Raw genomic sequence first — 12654 nt, 5'->3', positions numbered from 1 at the left:
TGGATATCTGAGGATCCCCACATGCTCAATGGAGTTCAAAATAACTTTAGTATATATCTTTTTCCCCCAAATAACTAATAATTTTATCTTCAACGGACCTATATATTTAGTCCTATCTTTTGTAGATAGGGGTGCCAAATTTTCAAAAATATATCGTATTCATTTCTTAAATTATAAGTAATTTTTTCAAGTGGAATGCAGCTATATATTTCATTATTCCAATGGTCCATAGTTAAGTATGAATCTGATTTCCAAGTAACTGCAATAGCTTTTTTGGCTACTGCCAATGCAATTTTTAGAATTTTTTTCTGATATTTATTCAATTTAGGTTTCAATATTATCCCTTCAATATCGCCTAATAAAAATAATATTGGGCTATGTGGAAGTTGTATTCCAATAATTTGTTCCAGTAAAAGTCTTAGCTGACACCCTTGAATGTCTGGTATACTACTGAAGTCTTCCTCAGTGAAGACTGATGCAAAATACTTGTTCAGTTCCTCCGCCATCTCTTTATCTCCCATTACAATTTCTCCAGCATCACTTTCTATCAGTCCTATATCTACTCTCACCTGTCTTTTACTCTTTATATACTTGAAAAAGCTCTTAGCATCCTCTTTGATATTATTTGTAGCTTCCTTTCATAGTTCATCTTTTCCCTTCTAATGACCTTCTTAGTTTCCTTTTGTAAGCTTTTAAAAACTTCCCAATCCTGGGTCTTCCCACTAAGTTTTGCTTCCTTTTATGCCCTCTGCTTTGCTTTTACTTTGGCTTTGACTTCTCTTGTCAGCCACGGTTGCATCCTTTTTACATTCGAAAATTTATTTTTCTTCGGAATGCTTCTGTCTTGCACCATCCTCACTTCTCGCATAAACTCCAGCCACTGCTGCTATGCCATCCTTCCCGCTAGTGTCCCTTTCCAGTCAACTTTGGCCAGTTCCTCTCTCATGCCATTGTAATTTCCTTTACTCCACCGAAATACTGACAAATCAGATTTCGGCTTCTCTTTCTCAAATTTCACAGTGAACTAAATCATGTTGTGATCACTGCCTCCTAAGGGTTCCTTCACTTCCATCTCTCTAATTACCTCTGGTTCATTACACAATACCCAATCCGGTACAGAAGATCCCCTAGTGGGCTCAACAACAAGCTGTTCTGAAAAGCCATCTCGTAGACATTCTACAAGTTCTCTCTCTTGAGATCCAGTGCTGACCTGATTTTCCCAATCCACTCGCATGTTAAAATCCTCTACAATTATCATAACACTGCCCTTTCTGGCAAGCCTTTTCTATTTTCTATTGTAATTCGTAGTCCAAATCACTGCAGCTATTTGGAGGCCTATAGATAACAGCTATCAGGGTCCTTTTACCCCTGCGATTTCTTAGCTCAACCCATAAAGATTCTGTACCTTCCAATCCTATGTCAACTCTTTTGTTTTTTTTGTAATTTATTTTTTTATATTGAAGATCATCAAACATTTCCATAAGATGTGTTTCAGACATTGTACATATATATCATATAATCAAATATAGCACAAATCCCCAGAAAGTAGTTACTTGAGGTATACACTTATAGAAAATAGCAGAAAGAGAAAACAAGCAAAAGGAAAAAACTATGTACAAGTAGGGAGTGATTTTTTTACAACATATTCATTGATTTATGAGAATAAAATCAGGCCTATGAGGCATTATGTAGTTAAATTATTTTTCCCAGTATGAATCAAATTGTTCCAGCTTATGATTAACAGATGCTGTTATCTTCTCCATTTTGTAAATGTCCATTGTAATTTCCATCCATGCATTTAAAATTGGGCTCTCCTGCGAGAACCATTTCCTAGTAAGCGTCTTTTTCCCAGCCACCAACAGTATATTCATTAAATATTTATCTCTTTTCAACCATTCTTAAGGTATATATCCAAAATATATGGTCTTACTCTCTAAGGGTATTTCACATTTAAAGATATCTTGTAGGGCATTGAGTGTCCCCCTCCAATAGTTTTTGATAACAGGGCAGTCCCAAAAAATATGATAATTATTTGCATTTTGACTTCCACAATTTCTCCAGCAAACAGAGAGGTTACTATCATAATGGGATTTCTGAGAGGTGTAATAAAATATCTTATGAAGTTTTTCCATCCAAACTCCCTCCATTTCTGTGAACTGGTACACTTCCATTTATAACTCCATATTATTGTTCATTCTTCCTCAGATATAATTATCCTTCCTTCCTTCTACCATTTTGTTTTATGTATGAAGTCGAATGTGTTTTAAAATTTGATAACCCCTTATACATGCTTGAAATGATTCTACAACCATTATCTGAATTATATGTTTTTCAAAATAGCTCAAGTATGTACTTGCCTTGGTTACATTTTTAAATGTCTTATTAACATATTGTCACATCTGTAAATATCAATAAAAATCTTGTTTTTCTAATAGTGTTTCTCTTTAAGCATTTGTTATGACTGTACCACAGCTCTGAGGGGCCAAAGGGTGCGAGGTAGCCCCCTCCTTTGTGAGAATCGCAAGAGCATTATTGGGTTGGGTCAGAGGACCCAGGATATGAGAGAGAGACATGGCCATTGTCTCCTGGAGACAACGTTTGTGGACTGGGGACTATGCTACGTGCAAGCCCGCGGGCAAAGTGGGCTGGTTGTGAGAGAGATTGCATCACCCCAACCTGATTGACATCTACTACCCTGCGAGTTAAGATAAAAGAGGGGCTGTAGGGACAGCCCTTTAGATGCACCAGAAGAAACGCTAGCGATCCCGTAATAGCGGGAAGCCATTTGTAGGAAGCCATGTGCGTTCGGTTCCCTTGCCTGGGGGCTGGTGGCTGGTACCACGGAAAACGACTTGGAACTAACAACGGGGAACCAACTCCCCCCGACTCAACGGATTGGCCTCAGAAAAGACCCGGGCAAGTTTCAAACCGTCTCTCTCTTAAACCCAAAGAGCTGCAGCTTGAAAGGGCAGTGACTTTTATCTTTCCATCGGACAATACAATATCCCCTAGACAAACGATAGAGCTATTGCTTAATTGATGATTATTATTATACCTGCGTTTTTAGATTGCGTATTGACGACGTATATTATCTGAATGTCTGTATTAATCTTATTTTGTGCCCATTTATAAATAAAGACTTTTAAAAATAGTACCATCAGACTTCAACGGACCTCTCTATCTTTGCTGGTAAGTGATCCAGTTACGAGAATTTCGTAACAATTGGGGTTCTTGTCTCGAGATTTGAAACCAAATTGGGGAGCCAGTGAATCGGGCTTGTAAGTCCAAACTTGGATCTGGTATGCGGGTAGCCAGACGGGAAACCAGCAAAGATGGACGTGGATGAATTTATAGAAAACCCAACTCTGGAGGCGCTAGAGGCGGCCACCAAATCAGACTTGGTAAATTTGGCGAAGGGGTTAAGCCTCGCAGAGGTGAGGTCGTCAATGAAAAAGCGGGAGGTGCGAAGGGCCATAACTCAGTATTACATCGAGAAGAATGTGTTTGCAGCTGAGGTATTGGAAAATATCCCTGAAAAAGTACCAGCTAGTGGGACGGCTCAGTTAGAGTTGGAGAAATTAAGGTTGGAACATGAAATTAAGTTAAAGCAGCTGGAAGCAGCCGAGAAAGAGAGAGAGAGAGAAAGAGCCAAGAAAGAGAGAGAGAGAGAAAGGGCCAACAAACAAAGGGAGCATGCGCGCCAGCTAAAGGAGTTAGAGGTGAAGGGAAAAGGCCAGACGGCCAGAGATTTCAGGGCTTGACCTGTTTTAGTTGTGGGAAGAGCGGGCATGTTGCGTCTCGGTGCTTTGCTCTGAGGAGGGAGACGGGAAAAGGGAAAGCAGCAGTCCCTCTCGGATGTGCAGTGGTTATCAGTAAATTGACAAGAGAGCCCCGGGTAGACAGAGTGCAAGAAGGGTCTGAGACTTGTCTGTCACACGGAACCGTGTCTTTGAGGAAGGGGGACCCACCAATTCCCGTACGAATCTGGAGAGACACGGGGGCTGAGCTGTCGTTGATCAGCAGAAAGGTACTAGAATTTGGTCAGAAAACGGGAATGGTAGCAGTGAGGGGAATAAATAAAAAGATAGAAATGGTGCCCTTACATGAGGTCATTATGGATTGTGAGCTGGTGTCTGGACCCGTTGAAATAGGGGTGCCAACAGAATTCCCGAGTACTGACGCAGACGTCCTTCTCAGTAACGATTTAGCAGCTGGTAAGGTTTGGGCAGCCATGACGAGGACCAGCCGGCCGGTGTTGAGGCTCCGCCCCTCGAGTCCCAGATCTATCCTGCATGCATGGTCACTCGCAGCCTGTCGAGAAAGGCAGCTGAGAACGAAAGCAGTTTAAATCTGGCCAGTTTTGATTTGGCCGAGATGTTTCTACCGACCCTGTACCACGAGGGTTTAGAGGGTGGGAAAACGAAGAGTAGTAAAGTGAAAGAGGGTAAGGGAGCGGAGGTAGATCTGCCCTTAGCGAAGAGAAAGGTCCTAAAGGCAGAAAATAAAGATGAGGAACCGATAGAGCGGTTAAGAGGTCCAGAGTTGGACAAGGATGATCTGTCTGGTTTGGCAGAACTGTTTGAAGAAGTTGAAAATTCTAAAGGTGTTGCCGATAATGAAATGAGGGCAGTTCTAAAGGAAAAGGATGTCATTACCTCGAAGAAGTCTGCTGGGTTGGCAGATGAGGTTGTTTCAGCCTGCAGGGTTGAGTTTACTCCGGAATGGAGTTGCCCAGAGAGTACCTGGGAGAAACGGGGGAACTTAGAATTTGAAAAGGGAACGGGTATTGAAAGCCTGGAAGAGGTCAATGTCCCATTTGAGTGTGTCCAAGATGGGGATGCATGTGGTACTGAACCTACTAACGGAGCTCAGAAAAAGTCTGAGGTATTTGATTCAGTGGAACGGGGCGGCCGTCCTTGTGGGTCAGATAGACTTGGTTCAGTGAAAAAAGGGTTAACCTTGGTAACAGTGGGAAGTGAGAGTTCCCAGGTGTTTGTGCTTGAAGGTGTGTTCAAAGTTAATGCAGAATTTAAGAATGGGGAGATAAGAACTATTATTGAAGGAAACAGAAAATCTGTAGTTCCCAAGTCGAATGAAGAAATTTTAAACCCGGCAGATCGCTTACAGAGTAAGCCGGGAGATAGTGGGCCCCCCACTCTATTGTTATGCCAGGATGTGGTGTGAAGAGGCCGAATTCGAAATGCTGCTTGAACAAACAGTTCGAATTAAAAACCAATAGCCTGAAGGGTCCTGACGAGAGGGCTAGCCATCTGTGTAAAATTAAAGAATTGGGTGGAAATGGTCTAAGTTTGGGACACGGTGTTGATAAAATAACCCCTATGAAAAAGGCGGGTGGGAGGTTACCTCGCCAGATTACTCAAGTTCCCCACATGCGAACTCACTGGAAAAGGGGCGACGGTTAATGGGGATGCCAATTTAAATAGCAAAGCAGGTTGTACGGGATTTTGCCAAAGCCTGTGAATAATAAAGACAACCCCCTTGGAAGCCTGCCTGTTAAGTTGAAAATGACCGAAAAGATTAGTATGCACATAAACTTTTGTAGATGCACGTAAGCTAAGATCACAACTCCTTAGTTTTGTTGCTGAAGAAAAGAAAATGGTTGGTATTTAAGTTGAAGTCTGATGCTACAAGACTTTAGTGAGGTACAAGATGTTAAAATATTAAAAGAAAGTGACACTGAAATCGTTAACTGTTTAGATCCTGAATTGAATGTATCACTGTATTACTCTGTAGAGAGAAAAAAAAACTTTTGTATTGTGTTAGATTCTAAAACCCTGTAAGACTCTGTACTATTTCGTTTCACCGCTGGTGAAAGCGCTTTGAAGAAAGGGGGTGTTATAAATGTACCACAGTTCTGAGGGGCCAAAGGGTGCGGGGTAGCCCCCTCCTTTGTGAGAATAACAAGAGCATTATTGGGTTGGGTCAGAGGACCCAGGAAATGAGAGAGAGACATGGCCATTGTCTCCTGGAGACAATGTTTGTGGACTGGGGACTATGCTACGTGCAAGCCCTCGGGCAGAGTGGGCTGGTTGTGAGAGAGATTGCATCACCCCAACCTGATTGACATCTACTACCCTGCGAGTTAAGATAAAAGAGGGGCTGTAGGGACTGCCCCTCAGATGCATCAGAAGAAACGCTAGCGATCCCATAATAGCGGGAAACCATTTGAAGGAAGCCACGTGTGTTCGGTTCCCTTGCCTGGTGGCTGGTACCACGGAAAATGACTTGGAACTAACAACGGGGAACCAACTCCCCCCGACTCAACGGATTGGCCTCACAAAAGACCCGGGCAAGTTTCAAACCGTCTCTCTCTTAAACCCAAAGAGCTGCAGCTTGAAAGGGCAGTGACTTTTATCTTTCCATCGGACAATACAATATCCCCTAGACAAATGATAGAGCTATTGCTTAATTGATGATTTTTATTATACCCACGTTTTCAGATTGAGTATTGATGACGTATATTATCTGAATGTCTGTATTAATCTTATTTTGTGCCCCTTTATAAATAAAAACTTTTAAAAATAGTATCATCAGACTTCAACGGACCTCTCTATCTTTGCTGGTAAGTGATCCAGTTATGGGAATTTTGTAACACATTTCAAAACTGAACAGTGTTCCTTCTTTAAGTTGCAATGAACTGTTATTCCTTTAGCTGTCCAGTCCTTAAATCTAGCATCCAATTTATTTGGTGTAAAATCTGAGTCATATGCACACTATTTAAGAATTACAATATCTCCCTCTAGATTATATTCTTTTATAGTAGTTTTCCCTATTTTAAGAGTATATTTCACCCATGGATTATCTATAGTACTTAAGTACCTTTGCAGGTTGTTATCAGCCAAAATTGCTTGTATGGGGAAGTACCTGCTCCTCAATGTTTTTCCATTGAGCATCATATGATAGGTTGCACCAACATATCACAGCAAAATAATAATCTCTAAGAGAAGGTAGGCCCCATCCCCCCTTTTCCTTGGCTGATTGCTCAGTTTTGAGATGAACTCTGGGCCGTTTACCCTGCCAAATATACCTTGATAAATTCTTGTTCTACTCATTGAATTGATTTTGATTAATCTCTATTGGTAGGGTCTGAAAGAGATATAACAGTCTGGGCAGTATATTCATTTTAATAGACACAATCCTTGAACTGAGACTGAAAAGAGGAATCAGGTTCCACCTTGCCATATCTTCCTTAATTTTTTATATAAAGGCTAATAATTACATTCTGATAATTTTGTCAAATCTTTTGGCATAATGATGCCCAAATATTTGAAAGACTCTTTTTGCCATGCCCAGGGTTATCTACTTTCAATTTCCCTTGGTGGGCTACAGTAATATGAAAGTAATTGGGTTTTATCTATGTTGATCTTGTATCCTGATAATTGACCATATTGTTCAAAGGATTGCATCAATTTAGGTAAAGAGTATGTTGGTTGCCATAGATAGATCAAAATGTCATCAGCATAACAAGCCGATTTATGCTCTGTCCCTTTAATAGAAATTCCCCTGAAATCTTCATTTTGTCTGATGTATTGAGCTAATGGTTCCAGATATAATGCGAAGAGTAGCGGTGACCATGCACAACCTTGTCTCGTGCCCCTTTCTAGGGTAAGACTATTTGATAAATATCCATTTTTTTAAATCCTAGCAGTAGCGTTTTCATATAGTTTCTGTATTGTTTTAATAATTGTGTCTTGGAAACCAAATCTATGTAAAATTCTGTAAAGGAAATTCCAATTAACCGAATCAAATGCCTTTTCATCGTCCACGCTTATCACTATTGCTTCGATTTATTTTTTTGAATATGATCCATAATGTGAAATATCCTTTGTATAATGTCTTGTGTTTGTTGTTGTCGTATAAAATCTGTCTGATCGTTACGTATCAGCATGGGTAGAAACTCCTCTAAGCTTTTGGCCATGATAGAGGTAAATAATCTATAATCTACATTAAGAAAGGATATTGGTCTAAATGACCCGCATTCCATGTTATCCTTGACTTCTTTCGGTATAGCTGAGATTATTGCTTCCTTCCAACTGGGTGGCATTTGTGCCTTTTTTAGAGCCCAGTTCAGTGTGGGGAGTAAAACAGGAATTAACTCATTTTGAAATTCTTTGTATCACTCTGCCATATATCCATCTGATCTTGGTGATTTGCATAATTTAAGCCTACTAATCGCAGCTTTTAATTCAACTTCAGTTATGTCAGCAGTCATCGTTCTACAAAGTATTTTGTTCTTCGCTTAAAGTGGGTAACTCTAGAGAATTCAATAAGGTGTCAATTTGGGTTATGCTTCCCCCTAGAACTTTGGAATATAGAGTTTTGTAAAACACTTCAAAAGATTCTTGAATTTCACTTACCTTATTATTTTATCATTTTCGTTCTTGGGTCCCTAATTCTATGAATTGTATTTTCTGCTATCTTTTGTTCAGTTTCCACGCCAGTATTTTCATAGACTTTGATCCACTTTTATAATGTCTCTGTTTCAGAAACATTACATTTTTCCTGATTTCTTGCGTAGCCAAACTACTAATTTCATTCCTAACTTTTTTTTTAATTTCCCCTAATGTATCCTGTCCCAAATTCATTTTTTGCTCTATTTTCTTTAGCCTATTTTGTAACTCCTCTAATGTTTTATTCCTTATTTTTTTCTTGTATGAAGATATCGTTATAATTTTCCCTTCTAAGACAGACTTCAGAGTATCCCATAGAATGGGAAGTGAAACCTCTCCATTATCATTAGATTCCAAGTAGAGACCAATTTCTTTTTTAATTTGTTCCTTAAAGTATGGATCATTGAGTAGACTTGAATTTAGTTTCCAAATAGTATTCTTTGGTTGTAGGTCAAAATCAACAGATTTATAGGTGCATGGTCACTTACATTTATTGTCCCAATTCCACAGGTGTTTATTTTGTCTTTGTCTTTTCCAAATGTTATGAAATAATCTATTCTTGTATATACAGAATGAGGAGCAAAATAATGAGTGTAATCCCTTCTGTCGGGGAAAAGGTCCCTCCATATATCAATGAAACAAACATCCTCAAAAAGTGTATTAACTTTCTTATGTAAGGATTTTGGAATAGGTTTTTCTATTAGAAGAGTCTAAGTTTGGTTGTAATTGTAAATTTAAGTCTCCCCCACATATCAGGAGACCTTCTGTTTCCGCTACCATAATATCAGTAATTTTCTGAAAGAAAACAATATCACTTCCCGGGGGTGCATATATATTCAATAGAGTAACTGAATTTCTGTCTATATTCCCCCTTACCAGAATATACCTGCCCTCTTTATCTCCCATTTCGAATACTTTTTCAAAATTTAGCTTACTTGAGATAAGAATAGCTACTCCTCTCCTATGTCTTGATTTTTATGAGAAAAACAAATTAGTGAAGCCGATTCTCTTTACTTTTCCATGCTCATTATCACTTAAATGAGTTTCCTGTAAATATACTACATGGGCTTGTTCTTTTCTCATTTTGGATAAAATTCTATTTCATTTGATTGGATTTAATAGCCCATTGAAATTAAAAGAAATGAATTTTACTTTGTCCTTAGCCATCTGTATTTATCTGTCAATATATCCTTGAAATTAGCAGAATAAAACTTAATCAATCTACTCCCTGAGCAAATAAGAACCAAGAAAGGCAAATACTAACAAAAATGGCAAACAAACATGTGATTCCAAGGCTGAGGTCTCTAGTAGATGACCCTGCGTTGAGCGAGAGGAAATGTCTAGCTGTGGGGGATAACCCCTCCTACTTGTGAGTTGAGGGCCCCCATTGCAGTATTCATAAAAGTCAGAGAACAAATCCATTACACAGAAAATAATTCCCTGTGTACTCCTACACACACACACAATTTCTACAAACAAACATATATATGCACACATATATATATTCTCATTTTGGTGGGGAAAAGGAGTGAGCGAACAAAGAATAACAACTAGGTAATATAAAATCCACATTATAATAAGTATTTCTTGAGATAGGTATATCACCATCTACTTTTGCTTCCATTTAGTTTCTCAACATTTTTAACAGTTAGCCAAACATTATGGCTCTTCTGGAGGGGATGAGGGCTGTCTTTGGAAAACTCCCGGTCTCTTCCTGATATACTTCTCTCGGCCTCCTCCCATCTCCTGCCTTCTCGATTCTCACACTATTTCCCAAGCGGAGCAGGGTAACTCCTCTGCCAAGCTTTCCCTCGGTTTGATTCACATTACTTCAGAGTATTCCTTACATTTCTGCAGGACTGCGGGGTGGGGGGGGGGTGGATCTCGGTCGAAATATATTAATTTATCATCGAAAAGCACTCTCTTCTTACCCCAGGCCCTTCGTAGAATCTCCGCCTTGGTATTGTAACGAAGGAATTTAATTATTGTTGAGCGTGGCTTATCTGCTCTATCTTGGGTAGGCTTCGGGCTAAGCGCAGAATGGGCTCTCTCGATTTCCAGCTCCATAGTTGAGGGAAGCTCCAGCAACTTTCTGATGAACTCCGTCATAGACAAGCCCTCTGCTCCTTCGGGAACGTTGTATATTCTGATATTTTTCCGCCATGCTCTTCCCTTCAGGTCAAGCAGTTTACCTTCTTGGTGATTTAATATTTTTATCGTCTTTCTCAGTATCCGTTCTACGTTTTGAAAGCGATCTTCCACCTTCTCAATTCGATTCTCTGCCACCACTACTTTTTGATTGACGTTGGCGAGCTCTCACTTAATATCATTTAGCTGCTGCTTTATATCTTTCTGGAACTCCCTTGTCTCCTTCAAAATTTCGATCATATTTGCCGCTTCGCCTGAACGAGGCCCGGCGTCTGCCTTGCTAGCACACGGTTGGGTTGGAGAGCCACTCGCTGCACTCCTCTCGGCCGCAGGCTCCACAGTGTCGTTTTTTTATTTCCATTCTTTTCCCCCATTCTTGCCCCTCTTTTCAGTTCAAATATTTTTCAAAAAATACTACATTTGATGGGTTAATGGGGCTTAATACACGTTTTTCCAGAGGAGCTATTGACTTAAGCTGCCACTCTCGACGATGAATTCACCGGAAAACATGTCAACTCTTTCTAATGATTTAATATCATTTCTTACCATTAAAGCCACGCCACCCCTCTACCTAACTGTCTATCCTTCCAATACACCGTATATCCTTGGACATTCAGCTCCCAGGGATATGCATCCTTTAGCCACATCTCAGTGAAAGCCACAAAATCATACCTGCCAATCTGTAGCCAAACAAAAAGATCATCCACCTTATTCCTTATGCTGCGTGCATTTATGAATAACACTTTAAGTCCAGTATTTGCTACGTTTTGCATTGATTGCTCTGCAACTCATCCCAATGGCTGCAAATTTGCTCCATCATCTGCCTGTCCTTCCTGACATCCTTACTGCTCACTACCTTAGATCTATTTCTGTTTTCCCTCTCCTCCGCTCCATCATTCTGCTTCCAATCCCCCTGCCAAATTAGTTTGAACCCTCCCTTACAGCTCTATTAAACCTACCTGCCAGGATATTGGTCTCCTTAGGATTCAAGTGTAACCCATCCTTTTTGTACAGGTCACACCTGTCCCAAAAGAGGTCCCAAGGATCCAGAAACTTGAATCCCTGCCCCCACTCCAATCCCTCAGCCATGCATTTTTCCTCCACCTCATTTCATTCCTACTCTCACTGTCGTGTGGTACAGGCAGTAATCCTGTGATTGCTACCTTTGCGGTCCTTCTTCTCAACAGCCTTCCTAACTCCCTATACTCTCCTTTCAGGACCTCTTCCCTTTTCCTACCTATGTCATTGGTACCTACATGTACCACGACCTCTGGCTCCTCACCCTCGCACTTCAGGATATCTTGGATGCAAGCAGAAACATCCCGGACCCTGGCACCAGGGAGGCAAACTACCATCTGGGTCTCCTGATCATGTCCACAGAAACACCTGTCTGACCCCCTAACTATCGAGTTCCCTATTACTTGGCCAGTTATTCTGATCTTAGTGGTTGGGAAGATTTTGGAGTCGATTGTTAAGGTTATAGTTTCCGGGTACTTGGAGGCACATCATGAAGTAGGCCACAGTCAGCATGGTTTTCTCAAGGAAACCCTTGCCTGAGGAATTTGTTGGAATTCTTTGTAGACTTACCAAGCAGAATTGAATCAGTGGACATTGTGTACTTGGATTTTCAAAAAGCATTCGACAAGGCGCTGCACACGAGGTTACATCACAAGTTAAGAGCCCATGGTATTACAAGGAAAACACTAGCATGGATACAGTGGCTGATTGCCACGAGGCAAGGAATGGGAAAAAAGGGAACCTTGTCTGGTTGGCTGCCGATGACTAGCAGTGGGACTGCTTCTTTTAACGAAAAATGTCAATGACTTGGATGATGGTAATGTTGGCTTTGTTGCAATGTTTGTGTATGAATCAAGATGAGTGGGGGGGCAGGTAGTTTTGGGGAAGTAGAGAGGCTGCAGAAGGACTAAGACAGATTGGGAGAGTGGGCAATGAAGCAGCAGATCGAATACAATGTTCGGAATTGTGTGGCCATGCACTTCGGTAGAAGAAATAAAAGGGCAGGCTGTTTCCTAAATGGACAGAAAATTCAAAAACCTGAAGTGCAAAGGAACTTGGGAGTCCTTGTGTGAGATTT

The sequence above is a fragment of the Hypanus sabinus genome, chromosome 26 (assembly GCF_030144855.1).
Source record: "Hypanus sabinus isolate sHypSab1 chromosome 26, sHypSab1.hap1, whole genome shotgun sequence".
Lineage (NCBI taxonomy): Eukaryota > Metazoa > Chordata > Chondrichthyes > Myliobatiformes > Dasyatidae > Hypanus > Hypanus sabinus.
Note: the sequence above shows the minus strand (reverse complement) of the source record.